The sequence below is a fragment of the Euprymna scolopes genome, chromosome 6 (assembly GCF_053919585.1).
Source record: "Euprymna scolopes isolate OS-2025 chromosome 6, ASM5391958v1, whole genome shotgun sequence".
NCBI lineage: Eukaryota > Metazoa > Mollusca > Cephalopoda > Sepiida > Sepiolidae > Euprymna > Euprymna scolopes.
In genome coordinates this window covers 13,840,802-13,859,651 of record NC_136487.1, presented here as the reverse complement: position 1 = coordinate 13,859,651, position 18,850 = coordinate 13,840,802, and the positions used below count along the sequence as shown (strand labels likewise).

The 18,850-nt window shown below is 35.6% G+C and overlaps 1 protein-coding gene across 2 annotated transcripts in view; it reads right to left on the bottom strand.

Moving 5' to 3' along the window:
* Positions 1 to 8,554, bottom strand: part of LOC145277523 (uncharacterized) — a 42,104-nt gene extending 33,550 nt beyond the window's left edge. The window contains exon 1 of one of the 2 annotated variants that reach the window (XM_080128964.1): positions 8,254 to 8,554. The gene's annotated coding sequence lies outside the window, so the exon portion shown is untranslated. The remainder of the gene's footprint in view (positions 1 to 8,253) is intronic. The other variant, XM_080128963.1, reaches the window with a different exon arrangement.
* Between the last annotated feature and the right edge of the window lie 10,296 nt (positions 8,555 to 18,850).

Sequence of the window (18,850 nt, the reverse complement as noted above, 5' to 3'; positions counted from 1 at the left end):
TTAGTTCTATGTAATTCAATATCAAGAACATTTTTTGCGTACGATCGTTTCTAAGGCGATTATGATATAATATGATTACAATATGTCATAAATAGAGTTCTACGAGCAATACTAGCAAATGCAACCTCGATAACACAACATCTAACTTTTGCTTCCGAGAAAAATAAAAAAAGACCAACAAAACTTAAGAACTCTCTCTCTCTGAGGAGGGATTTTTAAATCCGGAATTAAGTATAACAAAAAAGAAATATTATTTTTATATCTAAAAGCTTATTCTAAAGCAGTTTATCTGTTTAGTCTTTATTTTCCATTTCAAGATGCTTTTACCAACGCTTTTTAAACACACACACACACACATACACACACACACACACACACACACACACATATATGTGTGTGTGTTTGTAGTAAAGTAAAATATAAATTCAAGACATTATTTTTTTTTGTTCTATGGATTTCAATATCAAGAACATTTTTTGTGTACGGTCGCTTCGAAGATGATTATGATAACAATATGTAATGAATGTATTAATTTAAATTTTGGCAATATTATTCAGTTAATAATGTTCGAAATTTTACTTACTAAATCAAAACGCGGATTCCATGAACAAAGCTTCTTTCTTAGAACTGCACGCCTGTGGAACTCTGTTCCGTCTGCCTGCTTCCTACCGGACTACAACTTGGATGTGTTCAAGTCCAATGTTAACAAATTCCTAATGAACCGCCCCCTTAAGTAAACACTTCATCAAATCTCCATACTAACGTAATGTATTTGCAATAACCCTTATCCCTGAGTGGCTTCTGGGCCTTGATAAGTGGTGATCACTGTGTAAAAAAAAACCTCTTATATATTAATTCTCACGCGAATGCCCAGGACTCAAATTATTTTATGTTTATCTGATCTAAGTTCTAACTGACTGCACTTTCGCTTTTGTCGACTGTAAATGTTTGTGTTTTAAACTTGTTTCGTTTTTGATGTTTGTGTTTTAAATTTGTCTTTTTTTATTTTTTTAAATCTTATCTTGATTTTTCTCATTACGAATTAATATTTTTTAATGAAACAAGTATAAATATGTTCATTATTTCCTTCTAAATATTTTTCTTTTTTACATGATTTAAAAATATTGCATCTTATTTATGGCCCTCTGTCAATAATCTAAAACAAACTCTAGAGCAATAAATTATTAATGCAGTAAGGTAAATATTATATGCTAGATAAAATAGTGCTCAATTCTGTAGATATGGCAGGTGCTTGCAATAAGGCAGTAGGTAAATTGGAAGTGTAGATGCTGAACCTAAATGTACTCAATAATCTAAAGACAGCTGATATGTATTATAATATCATGTTATTCTTATTAAGTCTTATGTTGATTTGGACAATGCTTAATAACCTAGATAGAATTTATATGAAAGCTGAGATAGATAGATAGATAGATAGATAGATAGAGAGAGAGAGAGAGAGAGAGAGAGAGAGAGAGAGAGAGAGAGAATGTTAATCCGTAAACAATAGTGCAGATTCTGCATGAAATATTAAGTGGGAGAGCTCAGAAAACACAACCAATGGATCGGTCTAAGTGTATTTTCTTATCTATATATATATATATATATATATATATATATATATATATATATATATATATATATATATATATATATATATATATTTAAATAAAAGGGGCGGAAATCTCTCAAAAGCTCTTTCGACTATCATCTCGTCAGGAGAGAATCGATAGTATAAAAAAATTAAATAACAATGTCGAAATAAAGAGCAAAAGGGGGGAACGAGTAAACAAATACTAAAAGTGCCAGAAAGACGATTAAAAGTAAATTTAATTGGTGAAAAGCGTTTAAAATGGCACCGCGAGGGAAGGACCAAAAAAAAAAGTCTCCTTGCATTTGTGGACTCGTATAAACCAACACGTTCCTTCTAAAATTAGACAGGGTAGAGCAGGATCTATGAATCTTCCTTGCTCTACAACTTTGGACTCTGCTATTGGCCAACATTTGGTTGATAATCCATGTTGTGCCAATCAGTATAAAATAGAGTGGTTTGAGGTACTGCATAGAGCGGACTCCAAAAATCATTTAAGAATTTTGGAGTCTGTCTCTATTGCCTTTCGTAAACCATCTTTATGCCGGCAGAAGGATACGGTGAAGGCGTTGAATCTCTTCGGGGAAATTTGATAACCCTTTTTTTTTTTTTTTTTTTTTTTTGTCCTTCCCTCGCGGTGCCATTTTAAACGCTTTTCACCAATTAAATTTACTTTTAATCGTCTTTCTGGCACTTTTAGTATTTGTTTACTCGTTCCCCCCTTTTGCTCTTTATTTCGACATTGTTATTTAATTTTTTTATACTATCGATTCTCTCCTGACGAGATGATAGTCGAAAGAGCTTTTGAGAGATTTCCGCCCCTTTTATTTAAATGTATATATAAATTTTGTACCTCCAAACATTTATATATATATATATATTTTTTTTTTTTGTATAATATATACAGGAATTTACATCGGTAGTCGGTACCGACGGTTTCAAGCCCGGTAGTTGAGGACTGTTCTTAATGTCCGCCTCAGGCTCTCTACAGCCGACTCTCATCCCTGAGATGAGAGTCGGCTGAAGAGAGCCTGAGGCGGACATTAAGAGCAGTCCTCAACTACCGGGCTTGAAACCGTCGGTACCGACTACCGATGTAAATTCCTGTATATATTATACAAAAAAATATATTGCTCTTATTTCGAGAAAGGGGTTTCCCTAATAATATAGCACTGTATGGGATTTCTTTTTCTAAAAAAAAGTACAAGTATATATATATATATATATATATATATATATATATATATATATATATATACACTTGTGCCCGATATTATTCATACCCCTCGGATCTTTGAGATTTCTATAAGAATATTGCTCAAACCAGAAGGTAGACAATATTAAAGGGATTTCAAACAATAAATCAAGCATAAGCATGTAATGTAAACTCAACAAATAAATAAATTATGCAAGTTTGAAACATTATACAAAGAAAAACAATAATGGCACTAGTTCAAAATTATTCATACCTCTCTTACTAATAGTCAATAGCATGCCGTTTATTCTTAATAACTGCCTGTAACCGTTTTGGATATTTATCAACAAGGTTTTTACAAGCATCAACACTGATTTTTTACCATTCTTCAATGCAGTAGTTCTCCAAATCCCTCAAATTTCTAGGTTTCCGCTTTTTAACCTCAGTTTTCAATATGTGCCAGAGGTTTTTTGATATGGTTCAGGTCGGGACTCTGGCTAGGCCATTCCAAAACATTAATTTGATTATCCCCAAACCATTTCTTGACTATTTTGGCAGTATGTTTTGGATCATTATCCTGTTGAAGGAACCAGTTTGGTCCTAAATGGAGCTTCTCCGCATCCTGTCTAATGTTTTTCTGGAGTATCTCCAAATATTGCTCCTTCTTCATGGTTCCATCTATCTTGACCAAACTACCTGGACCACTAGCCGAAAAGGAGCCCCAAAACATTAGGCTACCACCACCATGTTTCACCGTGGGTATGGTGTTCTTTGGGTTGTAAGCTTCTCCTTTCTTCCTCCAAACGTAAGAAGAATCCATATGGCCAAAGAATTCAATTTTTGTTTCGTCAGTCCACAAAATACTTGAGAAAACGGACTCTGGAGAATTCACATGGGTCCTAGCAAACTTTAGACGTGCTGCAATGTGTTTTCCGGTGTGCAATGGAGTCCTTCTTGGTCTTCTTCCTTTCAGACCATTTTCATGCAGAGTCCTTTGCAATGTTTGCCTTGATATTTTTATGCCAGAAGACTCCAGATTTTCTAAAATGTCCTTAGTAGTGGTGGTTGGATTTGCATTAACACTTCTTACAATATTCCTGGTGGCTCTAGCAGACAGTTTCCTTTTCCTTCCTCTACCAATCAAGTTTTTTGTTGTGTGGTGGTTCTGGAATTTTTGGATGATGCTCTGTACTTTTGCTGTAGGGACCTCAAATTTCTTGGAAATTGACTTGTAACCTAAACCATCCTTATGTGAATTCACAATTTTAGTACTAAGATCATTACTAAGCTCTTTTTTCTTCCCCATTCTAATAATTTTTATTCTTTTATTGGTTTTCAGTTGATATCATTTTAATTTCTGAAAAATGCAAAAAACGAAATGAAATTAATCAAAGGTTGTATAAAAGCATTCAAAATAAGAATCAAACAGGAAACAAACAGTCAGAAACTCGATTAATACTGAAAAAATAAGGGGGTATGATTATTTTTGAACATTGCAGATTTTATAAATAGCTGTATATTTCTTTTATTACAAGTATCCCGAGATTTTAAAATGACGAAAATGATCAGAAGAGGTTTATTAAGAATATGTATCAATATGGACGTAAACAATAAATTCTTACAAAGTTACACCTAATAAACTCAATTTTCAAGGAGGGGTATGAATAATATCGGGCACAAGTGTATATATACTCCAATAAATTCGTTTTTCTTTTGTGGGTATTGATATTCATATTAAAAACCCTGTATTCTATTTATTTAAAAACAAAATAAAATTTTCATATATATGGGTTCTGGAATTGCAGTCAGTAGCAAAAAAAACAAAAACAAAAAAAAACTAGCTAATTTGCATATTCTTTAAAACATTCATTTAAATTAATTTTCTATTAGTTTTTTCTGTTTTCTTATGGGATGATCCTCTTTAGTTAACTAGTACGTGTAATTATATTCATGCAGATATTCTATATGATTTATATTTGCGTAATATTTGCGTAAAAAGTTTACAGTAAACACAAAATTGTTGTCATATTTATTTATGTATACGTATATATGTTTATTTAATCTATCTATTTATCTATCTATCTATCTTAACGTTGAATTTGAACTCAACCTCAGATCAAAAGTCTCAAACTCAAATCCAACTGTTCTCTTCTCTCTGCACTTTCCACACTGACGCCCAAAATAAAGAAGACGGCTCTTTTATAGAGAGACCCAACCACATCTCATTTGCATACCCCCCTCTCGTCACATCACGTGATCATCAGTCCATAAATACCAGGGGGGGGCGGCCATTTTTATATTCTCTTTTTTTTCTTTCGTAACTCGAGCCGCACGATGCCTGAGGTAAGGTTCTTTACTTTTAATCACATATCTATAAAAGGGGACGTATCTGTGTATCTCTGTGTGTGTGTGTGTGTGTGCGTGCACAATTCCCAACGCAATAACTCTCTCAATTTTAAGTCTAGAGACTCGAAATTTGATATACAGGGTACTGAGATTTGGAAAAATCTTTGTGATAGGTTTTCGGCCAGAATTTTGGTTGGTAAGAGATAAAAGTTCAAAGATTTGACCTTTGAGAACTCTACCAAACTCCTCCGACAATTTTGGGTCTAAACACTTGAAATGTTAGATATAGGTTCCTTTGGACATGGATCTAACTTAATAACTTGATTTGAGGCAAAAACAATAAATGTTAAGGGTTCATAATAGGGGTCAAAGTGAAAAAAATTTTGACCTCAGCGGTCTCTAACAAATTACTCAGACAATTTCTGGTCGAAACATTTGAAATTTGACATAAAGAGTATCCAGAGATATGGCAAGCTTTTAAATCGGTTTGGGTCGAAGATTTTTAGTTACCAATATATAAATGTATGTATGTATGTATGTATGTTTGCATGTCTGCCTAAAACTTTCGACAGAGGCAACGGATTTTACCAAGATCAGTATCGGTTTGAAGTTCGACCTTTCAGACGACAACTATCGAAAATTTGGCTAAAAACATTAATATCTTCACTTTCAACTGGGCACCTTTCTACAGGGAGGAGCCGCTTTTTTCGCTGATATTTTTGAAAGTCATCCTCTCCTTTCGATTGCCTAGCCTTAATGTAAAAATAAGTCATTTCCGGTTTGGCGGTGGTCGTAACAGCAAAGATGTCAGATTTTTCCCGCTCTTTTCCTCCTTCGCGGTACGGGTTCGAGACTGCCTTTCTACTACCACTTTTTTTTTGTTTTTTTGTTTTGCTCAACATATGTTACATATAGGGGTTTCATTAAAAGAGAGTCTTAGAGATAAAGAGATGTTGTTGTAAGAGACTTAGAGAGATTGTTCATGTTATGAGAGATTGTTAATGTTATTACGATTCCTATATTTTAAATGTTCATTCCTTAGACGTGTAGAAGAAGAAAGCTCTTAGAATGATGAGATAGTGTTCACTGTTCAGACATTGTGTAGACATGAGATGTCGAGACGTGTATGCAATGACATTTTATAACACAAATATATAATACAATTTTCACTTTACCTTTTTGTAAGAATCATAAACACAAGACGGCGTTTTACAAAAACACAGATGAGTTTATTCTTCACACGACCGGCCGTGGTTTTCTCATCAAGAATTCAAAGCTTCGCATTTTAGTTTCAAAGTGACGTCTCGCTTCCTAGACGTTCGAATTCCAAACTCCAGACTCTCTCTGAGTTTCTCACCGACTGTCTCTAATTGACTGTCTTTTTCTACTCTAAAGTTTTTTTCTCTATCCCTAGAACTTTCTATTTTCCGTGACGTCATACACATGTTAAAACATGTGCCTTCTTTCACGTGTTCTGGACATGCGTGTCCAAAACTTTTCCTTTTTCTACAAAAGGAATTTTAACCTATACTCAGTAACCTATTTTTCCAATATGTTAAAAACATTATCTTATAGCTGCATTCTTTCAATTAAAATTTCATAACAAACTTGACAGTGCACATTCTTTTCTTGAAATATTTTATCTCTATTCTAAACAATCGTTTGTTTTACATTCCTTCTTTTTAATTCTCACACGTAATCTGTTTCTAAACCTAAATTACGAGGTTCGAATTTCGTCTATTGCTATTTCATTTTCATTTTAACTAATTTCTCTATTTTTATACTTACATGAAAAGGGGACAGCCCTTATGTAACACATACACATCCAAACACCCGGGGAATACGGGGTTGAAATGCTAGTATATCTATAAAATGAACATGGCTTTGTGTGTGTCTGCGTGTGTGTCTGTGTACATTTCCCTACGCAATAACTCTATCAATTTAAATCTACAGACTCAAAATTTGATATACAGTGTACTAAGGTTTGAAAAAATTTTTGTGATCGGTTTTGGCCAGAAATTTTGCTGTTAACAAATAAAAGTTCTACGATTTGACTCCTCCTCCAATTAGATATCAATTCCTTGGACATGGATCTAACTTAATAACTTGATTTGCGCCATTAATGTCAAGGGATCATAATCGTGGTCAAAATCAACAAAATTTACCGTTTTTTTTTTTTTTTTTTGCTCAACATACATCTCCAAACACCCGGGCAACGCTAGTATATATATATATATATATATATATATATATATATATATATATATATATATATATATATATATATATATATATATATATATATAGTCTGGTTATTATACAAATATTATTTGTTATATATGTGCATACTTGATTTCAGTGGAGTCCCAATACACAGACAACACTTGAGGCCAAAATGAAATTGATATGTAAACGGTTGTCGAAATTACATTGTTTTATTTTTATAAGATATTTGAGTGCGATCTACATTCTGGGAGAATTGGTGTGTATACTTCGTGAATGTGAGTAGTAGTGTTTTTTGGAGGTGTGGTAAGGGGGAATTCTATTTTCCGTGTTTAAGTTGTCATTAGTATGAAGATGTAAGGCGATTTTGTTTTAGATTGGCGGTTATTTATTCACCTTGATTTGAAATTTCCCATATCTTAGGTTGTTTATACACACACACACACACACACACACACACACACAAATATATATATATATATATATATATATATATATATATATATATATATATATATTAGATTTCCGGACAAATTTACATAGTCACGGTATTGGACATTAGCAACATTGTTAATAAATTAGTGTAAATTTGTTTAAGAAAATAAAATTGGAAATAAAAATAATTTTTTTCACTATTTTGTAACGTGAACAAATGCATCTAAATAAATCTACAAAAAGTAGAAAAAATAATAATTGGAAACAAATAAATGAGAAAATGTATATATATATATATATATATATATATATATATATATTTATATATATATATAATTCGGTAATTGAATATGCATCTTTCACTACTTTATAACAGAATGAAACGTGAACAAATGCATTTAAATAAAGCTATTAAAAGTATGAAATAATAATTGGAAACAAATAAATGAGAAAAATCACCCACCTTCACTATTTGTTTGTCGTTGTTTTTGCTGTCGAATTCGTTTAGAAAAAACTTTCAACGTCGATGATAAAGCGAAGTAATGAATCGATATTTGTTAAAAACGTTGCTCGATTGGTCGACTTTTCAAACTGAGATTTATTGATCCGCACGAATTGTTCAAATGAACCACACCTTGTCACGTAAATGCCGCAGAAGACCAGCAGAAAGAAAACGTAGATTTATAAATGTCAAAATAAAGGCTCGTGGGAAAATGCTTGGCGGGTTGAACTGGTTTCCCCCGAAGTAGAAAGTGTCAATGGAATATGAAACTCGTAGGCGGTTCCCAGTCACATGCGTATGCCGGCTATGGTAGATGATGACGTTTTGTATTTTTTTGCAAGATGTCGACGTCTTCTTACATAGGGCGCCTTGTATTCGCAAATGGTTACTCATTTGGTACTGACCAGACCCGATGTTGCTTACATTCGAGGATCTACCGGGAGTCGTTGTGTAAACGTGATTATTTTGTTTGGCATTATGAATGTTGCTTCTTATTTTTACCATTTTTTTTATTTGTCATATTTGGAACTCTCACTTTGAAACCATCTCAAAATATCCTGCAATTCCTCTGATTTGCAAAATTGCACAAAATATGCACTTATAAATGTATCAGATATGTTTTTATCAAATACTCCAACCGAATAACGCACAAACACATCTGTGCACGTTACAAATAATTCTTGAAACAGTTGAAAAAGCTTCAAATCAGACTTCATACTAATCGTAATCCTAAATCGACTTCATTACTAGATCAAACACAGCATTATTTTCTCTTATTACTGACTTTACAGACTGTTGGGTGTGTTTGTCAGTTAAACGCTGCCCGGAGCATTCTAGTTTAAATTCCATCTAACTTACTTTTAAGTTTTTTTTTTTTTTTTACTAAGATTTTTCTGAACCCATTTTGATTTCTTTTGATCATCTCTTCTATTCCAAGTTGTATTGAGAAGCACCCCGTTGTACATTTTAGCAGCTATTGGTGTAAGTGAGATGCTTCTATAATTATTTATCTGACTGAAATCTCATTTATTTGGGAAGGGTAGCATGCAATTTTCAGTCCATGACTTACTCGCATTGACCTTGTATACTTCGTTACAATAATATAGCGTATACTTCGTTACAATAATATAGCATACGGTCATTACATTTGCCAGTTTTCCATACTTCAGCTGGAATTTTGTCAAGACTGGCTGCTTTCATGTTTTTATCATAGTTTCCTCCAAATTATTTCCAATTCATTTTCAGTGAATAACCCAGTTTTCATTGCTAATAGTTTTATAATATCGGGATTTTTGTAGTGTCATGTCGCGTATGGAAAGAAACCCTGCATTCATCTCTGGTGGGCATTCCCGACATCATATTCCTGTGGATGAAGCTGATAGTCTACTTGTGTTGCATGATGGTGGCTATGCATATCCACTTTGTCTAGCACCTCTCACCCTAAACTGGCTGCTTTCTTGATTTTTTTTCATCATATTTTTCTTAAAATTATTTCCAGTTCAGTTTCAGTGAATTGCCCTGTTTTTTTTATTGCTAACTGGTATTTACGATTAATTTGGACGGAAAACCCAAATAGAATGGCCTCTTTGCCGAGTAGATTTTTAAAATGGCACTTCCATTTCTTCAAACGCTCGTCTTGACTGTTTCCTTTGATCTTGACCTTAACGATGATTTTCATCTGTCATCAGTTCTATTCTAAAACATAATATACTTATTGTCGACGACGACTTCGATGCACAGTTAAGCACAAACCAACGCCAAAAATTTGCATATCATCAAACGTCAAATAGAAACAGATAACACATGGAACGCTTTCTAATAGAAAATGATCTGATTTGTGTCAACAATCGTTTCCCGAAGAGAGAAGGAAAACTATGGACGTTCACATATTCAGATGGACACAAGGCTCAACTGGACTACATAATGATAAATAGGAAATAGATCAATAGTGTCAAAAACTACTTCTTATATCAGTTGGCTTCATGCATTGTCTGTAGCTATTTCCATGAAAGACCAATTCTTAGTTATTACACGAGTGAGGAATTATGCTGCGTTGCATAATTTAACTCTCTATCCATAATCTTTAGATCCCGGAGGGGCACAGGCCATCCACAATTTTGTGAGATACTTTTATAGCGAGGGGTTCTTTTTTCAGGGTGAGGGTGCTGGTCCACGCCCAACCTTCCTATAAGGTACATACAGCGCCTAGACTTCCCAAATGGTCACCCATCTGGTACTGACCAGGCTCAACGTTGCTTAACTTTAGTGATCTGGCGAAAACGGGTGTGTCAATGTGATTGTGACGTAAATTTAACTCTGCATGGCTTAATTTTTTAGGTGACTAATAGCTGAGATTTTCCATGCTCAAGTTGGTCGTTGGTGAAGATGTGGTGAGTCACATTGTGCTAAAAATAAACGATATGAAAATTAAGTTTCAAAATATCTGCGAAGTTACTCTTGCATTTCGTATGACTGAAGTCACTCGATTCGTTGTAAACAGAAAAAAAAAATCCCGGTCCACAAAATTGTGACGCCCTTCACTAAAATTTATAATAAATAGTCTTTAATTGATATATTTTTTATCCTGAAAAAAATTTACAAACAAAAAATGGACACAAGGCCAATAAAAAAGTTAGGGAGTCTATGGCCATCCTCATCACCGTACCTTTGATTGGTCTATGCTGATCCTAGGTAGAGTTTTCATTCAACATAATACCACAAGCACACCGGGGGCTGTCCTACGTACGATTCCCAAATCAAATCCTTTTTTTTTGTGAATAATATATATCTATAATATAAAGCTGAACGTGTGTGTGTGTGTATCTGGTCACGAATAGGCTCCTTTATGGTTGACTATTTTAAAAATCTGATTACATATAATGATAGAAGATGTATCGAGGATCAGGAATGGGTATGTTTGATCTGGCCGAACGGTGGTTCATAAAAATTGTGGGGTCTGCGTTCGAGCCTGGCACCCAAAGTATGGAAATAAAAAATGAAAAAATTAAAAAAAAACCTTTACAAGTGTTTTTAATATAGATGTACATAAGAATATTTCGATAAGTATGTTTCAACTTAAATAGGGATGGTATAATAAAATTGTGGGGTCTGCGTTCACGCCTGGCCTCCATAGAATGAAAATAGGCATAAACTTTAATAAAGACGTTTCATATCTATTTGCGTAAGTATACTTTGATAATTATGTTTCAGTTTGAAGAAATATGGTATAATGAAATTATGGGGTGTGCGTTCGCCCCTGACCTCAATAGAATGTAAATATGTCACAAAGTTTAACAAGTTTTTTTTCTAAAAAAAGGGGCGAGGGTACGCAATAACACCTTAACTTTAATCTTAATTTACGTTAGCTTTTATTTATTTTTTTGAGTTGAATCATATTGTGTCTAAATTCACCTCATAAATTCATGTTCTTATTAAAGTGAAAAAAAAAATCGGAACTTTAGACAATTCTCGTCACAAATTTTGCATAACTCTGCTTTTTTCCTTCTCCACTTGCACGTGGCACTCTTTCGAAAATAGATAAATAGATAAATAATAAAAAATAAGAACGTTACTTGTTATCGTGTCAAAAGAAGGAAAAAATCCTGCTCACGTGATTACGTGTCTTTTAAAAACATTTGCATAACCTTTTTATTTTTATTTATATATCTGTTTAAGCTTTTTTTTGTCAGTGTACTAGAAGGTATTCAGTTGATTACAACCCTTTCTGCGTGTTCTTTATATTACAATAGTACAGCCCTGAATTCGACTGCGTAATACTACACCGTTCAATACTGTAAAACTGAAACGAAGCTGTTCTGCTTGAAAAAGGCGCCATTTTCTTCTTATTCATGTTTATATCGGTTCTTTGCTTTAAAAAACTAAAGTAATTACGTGTTTACTTTTTTTAATATCCCATTTTGCTGTTTCGAGTTATTTTACTAAAGTAAGTAAAACTTCATTATTTTTCAAAACTGTTTTTTTTTGTTTTTCGATATTTCGTCGATATTATTTAGTAAGAGTGTTTAGTAGAAAGGCCAACAAACGACTACCTGAAAAAAATAAATATACAAGAAATATATGTTACCATAGTCAGTAAAAGTTCAGTTCGTGTTTTTTTTTGTTTTGAAATAGTTTTTAATGCTCTTTAATTAAAATAATTTCAGCGAACCTTAATTAAAACGAAATTTGAGGGGATACCTACTTAAATGAATTTTTATATAAACTACACATGCCATAATCGAATATTCCTCCAGCACAAAATAACGGAAAACATTAAAATATGTTTATAAATATTCCTTACGTTGACGGAACTCTCTTAAATTGTTAACACAGAATACTCAGGTGCCCCTCCTTCAAATTGAAAATGGGGCTCTCCATTTCAAAGTCGCTGCCATTTTGATTTTTTTTTTAAAAATCGGTTCGTGAATTAAAAAAAAACTTTTTACAAACTACTTAAAAATACAAACCAATGAAATGAACTTTTCTACCATAAAAGTAACTTTTATTGACTATGTTAACATTTATTTCTTGTATATATATATATATATATATATATATATATATATATATATATATATATATATATATATATATAGTAATTTATAAAATATGTATGGCGATTAAGCTACACTGAATATTCTGCGTTTCATCCAACTATAGGATTCGTCAGGCTTATCTATACTTTCGTATATTAAATTTATGCGAATAAATGAAGTAGTTATATATATATATATATATATATATATATATATATATATATATATATATATATATATATATATATACATTTTCTCTCTGTAAGGAAACATCATTTTGTTGGTCACTCTTGGCTACGAATGGAAACAAAGTTGATATAAAAAATATATTTTCGCGAAAATTATCTTTACTTTCATCATATTTTGCTTATGGTAAATTTTTTGAGTATCAAAACCTACCACTTTACAACCCCCTCCTTTTCATAACCTATCATACTTTCATCAATCACAGTCCATTTTCTGTAGGCTGTTTTTGAACCCAGTCAACGACTAGTCTGCTAGTATATATATATATATATATATATATATATATATATATATATATATATATATATATGTGTGTGTGTGTGTGTGTGTATTATTTTAAAATAGAATTCTATAAAAGTCTTTCTATTGATATTTCATTAGCATTGCAATGCATTTTGAGATCTATAAGACAAGGAAATCAGCTATTAAAACTGTTTGCTGTAAATAAATACGCTCTTTTTTAAATCTCTCTTGCTATCTTTCTTTCTCTATATGTCTATCTATTTATCTATCCATCTCTTTATCGATTTTGACGAAATTTAGCTAAATAGAAAATATTTTGGAACGATCTAGAAATCTTAAAAAGTATGAAAGAAAAATATTTTTTTTATACAATAAAATTTTTTGACCCCACCTCATCGAATAATGGTCCCTGTTAATTCAAAGGGTATAAATATTACGGTATTTATTTTTACCATAACAACTTTTAGGGGCTTACTGAATTCGATATGAAGTTTATATCTCTTGTGTGGCTTTTTGACTTTAAGCCGAACACACAACCTGCGAATACGGCTTTCACATACATTAACTGAAATGAATTTCTAGACACTATTTTTTTATTGTCCTTTCAACCCAACAAGTCATAGGGTTACTTAGTCGTGAGAAACTACTGTTTGGGACCAGATTTACATTTTGATACAATGTAGGGAGCTTGGAAGCCAGATGTCTGTTTATATTACATTTGAATTTCTGCATGTCAGTATAGTCAGAGAGGCAGGGACCCGGGAGGGTATTCCAAAATGCAACAGTCCGAGGGGAAAAAGCTATGTGAGGAGAAGGCTTTATGGCATCTAGGGATCTCTACAATGTAGGGGTGGAATTTTGCTGTTTATCGGGTTTGTCGACGGTATTGTCGTCGAGATGTACTAGTGATCGGAGTTCCTCAGATCCCTTACCATTGAAATATTTGTAAAATATGTACAAGGATGCTACATTTCGGCGTTCGGGACAAAGGTTGGATTTTAGTTGACACTTCAGAACTTATTAGGTTTACGACTCTTTTGAACCCTATCGAGGAGCGAGAGACTAATGGCAGATGCACCAGCCAAGATATGACAACAATACTCCATGCATGGGCGAACTGTGGCCTTGTAGAGATACAGGATACTCTCAGGTGTGAATACAACAATTAAGCGAATTAATTTTTTATATCTAGCACGTTACAATCCCGTGACCTTTCAACGTGTGCCTACACACGCTTTTGACCCTCTGATCGCGGCCCAGCTATGATCTGCACCCTGGTCGGTGCAGCTATGATATGTCGACTGGGCAACCAGGTCTGCCAACCGTTAGTACGTCGCGTCACCCAGTGAGTTCTTCGTTAAGGCGTTGGGGATTCTTCTCGGATGCTCGGTCCTCAAGGCCTGTTCTCCGTGGATCGTCTAGTTATCCTGGGTGTTCGTTGACGGATACGGTGTCACAAATGGCAAATAAAGAATGTACATATATACGGATCAACGCACATCAGCAACAAAACTCCGGAGGTTAGTTAATATAATATATATTTCGGAAATTCATAAAAGAAGTATTTACAGCATATACATATAGTTGACAATTAATTCAAGCAAGCAGTTAGTTCTACAACTGAGCTTCTGTTGTTGAAATACCTGGTCGGTATCGTGGACTTTGCGTAATTCTCGTTAAGTGATCGACACGTTATAAGCGTTGAGTTATCAGGCAACAAGCGAGAGAGAGAGAGAGAGAGAGAGAGAGAGAGAGAGAGAGAGAGAGAGAGAGAGAGGTGATTCTGCCGAGACTCTGATTCCGGACTCTCTCTTCTTCTTCTGACTCTCTTACTTTCTTCACTCTGATTTTTCATTTCTTTTATAATACAATTATGGAATGATGACGACACCCATGTTCGCCATCGACCAATCAAATTGCTTGATTATAATTCGACGGGGCCTTTTCTCATTGGTTGATTATACTTCGACAGGGCCCTTTTTCATTGGTCCATTTCCAAAATTGGATTGACTCCTCCTTTAATTAACGCCCAACTTACACGTTGTATTAATTAACTCCTCCCTGGCTTACTAATGGAATTTCCCCCTATCCAGGAAAATTATTTTTCCTTTGACTTAAAGCAAATCACGCGATTTTATTTGTTTTAAAATTATCTATTGATCTCACCTTTCGCTTTGATAATTCAAAGGGATTTTAGTTTATCTTTGAATTAAGTTCTGGTTGTCGGCCATTTTATTATATCAGACATTTTGTTTACGTCAAAAGACCAAGAATGCATTTGTCGCTTTGAACTTATCGGACAACACATTTTCCCATCCGAGTAAACATATTTAATAACTTACATTCGACCTGATTCACCAAATGACAATTCTCGATACGTTATTTTATTGCTTTGAAATTTCGGACAATTCATTTTTTTTTCCTCTTCTTTGTTCTAAACATAATGCCGAGTCACTGCGTGTGTTTCTCTTAGATAAAAAACAACCCGACTTTTCAACTTGTCAAATTCCCAGGTCAACTTTGGCTCATAGTTTTGCCAATTGCGGGTGTGAAATCCCCACCCCTCCGGCTACTGTACCACTATGATTCCGGCCCTTGGAGATCAAACGCCTGTGTATTTTGGCTAACATATTTTATGCATTCTTTTTCGCTTTTGAAGTCCAGCATTTGATTTATCCTCTCGCTACAAAGGCACTCTTGCCGCCGCCATTTCAACAACAGACTTAGCTCAGAATTTATTCACAAATAAAAATTAATAATAATTTTTATTACTTCAACCCGGTCATCGTCCGGGAACAAAAAATTACTTTCAACCAAAAGAAACGTCACATCAACCCTACAGGTCTGATGTGGCCTCTCTTTAGTGTTACATTCGCCCCCCATGGGGCGACGCTCTCCACAGGATAACGGCGCCCCATGTCCGTTAACACTCAAAGAGATTCTCTCATCTCATAACACAATTCTGGCCTACTCTGAAAGCGAGAAATTGCTGAATTACATGCAAAACAAATAATCATGCAGAAGTTGAAAGTTCATATAAATGGCTACTGCCTTAACTCAGAGTGTTCAATAACTGTTCGTAGTGGTGGTTTCATAAGCACAAAGTTCGTGTAACAAAATCGGTAATAATGAAAAGTGTCTCTTTTTTTTTCTTCGTTTTGGAACATTAAGCATGCAATTAGTCCTATCACTTAATAGTGTTTAAAAATATTCTGTAGGTTCAGCTTCTTGTCGTAGGGGTGGATTTGGGGCGGGTTCCTCGTCGCTCGTCTGTAGCTTCGCCAGGTTAATGCGAACCCTTTGTGATCCCTGACCAGGGCTGCTCCCCGCAGCGCCATGGGTCTCCAAGAGGCATTTCGAACACTCAATTCCATACATCCACTTCTTCAAATAACACATCACCACCACTAATAGCCCTGCTATAACCCCTATTCCACCCGTCAGACCCCCACCATCACCAAGTTAGGAGGGTCGCTCGTTGACTCCTGCTTAATTATGTGGTCCAACTGACGTTGTAAGCTGTCTAATCATAACCAGGCGATTCCAATAGACTAATCTAGTCTTAACTGTCCCTTTTCGACTATTCTAAGATGCACCTTCTTTCGGAGTTACCTCAGCTCTAACCCCTATAGGGCTAATCTCGTAATCCTTCTCTTTTGGTTCGTGGTTCGTAGGGTTTAAATCATGCACTGCAGACCTCAGACAACAGACTTCAATCACTTGAGGATGTTTGTGGCATTCAACCCTAGAATGCGCATGCCCATCCGTGGCATTTTGGGAAGGGGCACACCCTGTGCCCCCTCAGGTTGTATAGTCAGCCTTTATGACTGATATACCTCCCGGCTTCTCTGCCGAATTTTTAACACTTCCTCCTGCAGGTGTGCAAAACGCCCAATAAGGGTGCTTAAGTGTTGCTCTATTTTCATCTTAAGTATGGAGAGACCGCTCCATTTACATAGGCTAATGTCTTCTGGCCGTTTTCCACGGCCCTCAATCTTTGTCAAATACTTTCGACATTTTCCTCAGCAACCACACCAAACAGAGCTCCCCGGGCCCTACCTATGATAGGTATTACCGCCCGTCTATGTCGACCTCCAAGTCTATTTATTCTCCAGTCAACCATTCTTGACTAGGACCTCCCGGTTTTTCTGCCGAATTTTATTCACTTCCTTCTTTCAGGACCTACCTGTCATAGGTATTATCGCCCACTCTATCGACCTCCAAGTCTACTTATTCTCCAGTCAACCATTCTTGACTGAGACCTCCCGGCTTTTCTGCCGAATTTTATTCACTTCCTTCTTTCAGGACCTACCTGTCATAGGTATTATCGCCCACTCTATCGACCTCCAAGTCTACTTATTCTCCAGTCAACCATTCTTGACTGAGACCCTCCGGCTTTTCTGTCGAATTTTATTCACTTCCTTCTTTCAGGACCTACCTGTCACAGGTATTATCGCCCACTCTATCGACCTCCAAGTCTACTTATTCTCCAGTCAACCATTCTTGACTGAGACCTCCCGGCTTTTCTGCCGAATTTTATCCACTTCCTTCTTTCAGGACCTACCTGTCATAGGTATTATCGCCCACTCTATCGACCTCCAAGTCTACTTATTCTCCCGTCAACCATTCTTGACTGAGACCTCCCGGCTTTTCTGCCGAATTTTATAGTTTCTCCCGTCAACAATTATGACGGCTACAGAAGGTTGTCTCCGCCCGTGCACACCACTACCGTTGGCGTCCTTCGAATTAACGAGAAGACATTCTGAAGAATTCTTCCTTCTTGTGCTTTTCTTCTGAAACGTTAAGGGTGCTTATCTTCTTCCTAACATGCGATCCCCGTTAGATTTTCCTTTCCACTAATGCGTATTCCAGACAACTAGCATTTAACTAAGCGGCCGATACTCGTGCTTTCGGTCGACTTATTCTCGTATCTCTTATAATAGATTTAGTCCGAGAGCTTACCCTAGTGTTCTATTCCTAGTTCCAACTAATCTGTCTTCATCGTGACCTAGGGCGCTCTCTCTCTCTAATCCATCTCTTCGTGCTTATAGAGTTGGCGGGTCGCAACTTCCTGTCGCCCCCAACTCTCCTCCGGACACTGGCCTCGTGCCGCCCTGCCAGGGGTATTCTCGGTACTAGGGTGCTTCAGCTTCAAAGGATCCGGTGTGGAACCGTCCCACTCATCGATGGTGATACGCCTAGGCAGAGCCCTTGCCCACCCGTACTCACCTATTCATTAGGACAAATATAGACGGTCGCACCTCGAACAAATTCGCTGCCGATCACTTTTCCCTTAACTTCCCCTCCGGCAGTTGCGCCCCCCGCCAGTGGGCCCTCTATCATCAGAGGTCCTCCCTGTATCCTGCCACCGCCGCGGACATAGGGGCCGGTAACAACAGGCCTCCTAGGGATCCGTCCGTTCTCAGCACTTTCTCTCTGGGGTCCGCCCCGGGCGGCTCCCCCTTCCTGGTGGGACATCCTTTCCTTATGTGCCCATCAGGGTGGTAAGTGAAACAATACCACTCACCTTCATC